This window comes from Acanthisitta chloris, unplaced genomic scaffold, assembly GCF_000695815.1.
Source record: "Acanthisitta chloris isolate BGI_N310 unplaced genomic scaffold, ASM69581v1 scaffold29123, whole genome shotgun sequence".
In the NCBI taxonomy this organism is placed as follows: Eukaryota; Metazoa; Chordata; class Aves; order Passeriformes; family Acanthisittidae; genus Acanthisitta; species Acanthisitta chloris.
The window spans coordinates 24,786-25,072 of record NW_008664839.1 but is presented as its reverse complement, the minus strand read 5'-3'; positions in this window follow the sequence as shown (position 1 = coordinate 25,072).

Below are 287 nucleotides of genomic sequence, written 5' to 3'. Positions count from 1 at the left end.
CCCCTTTATCCACCCGCTAAGATGCTGCTGTCAAGCTGCGCCTGCCTGAATGAAGCGCAGAATTTGGGCTTTATTCAAGCCCGGGGTGGGTTTTTCCCCCCCTTGCAGAAGGGAGGGCTGCGCAGATGGTGCCGCCGAGCCCTTCTTTTAGCAGCCTGCGATTCGTTTAAGGAGCCTGTTTGTTTCTGCTGCCGAGGCCTGGTGATTTGCACAGCGGTCTCATTAGGCCTAAACCACCAATTAATTGCTTTTGTTCTCATTAAACGGCTGATTCCGAAACATTTCGG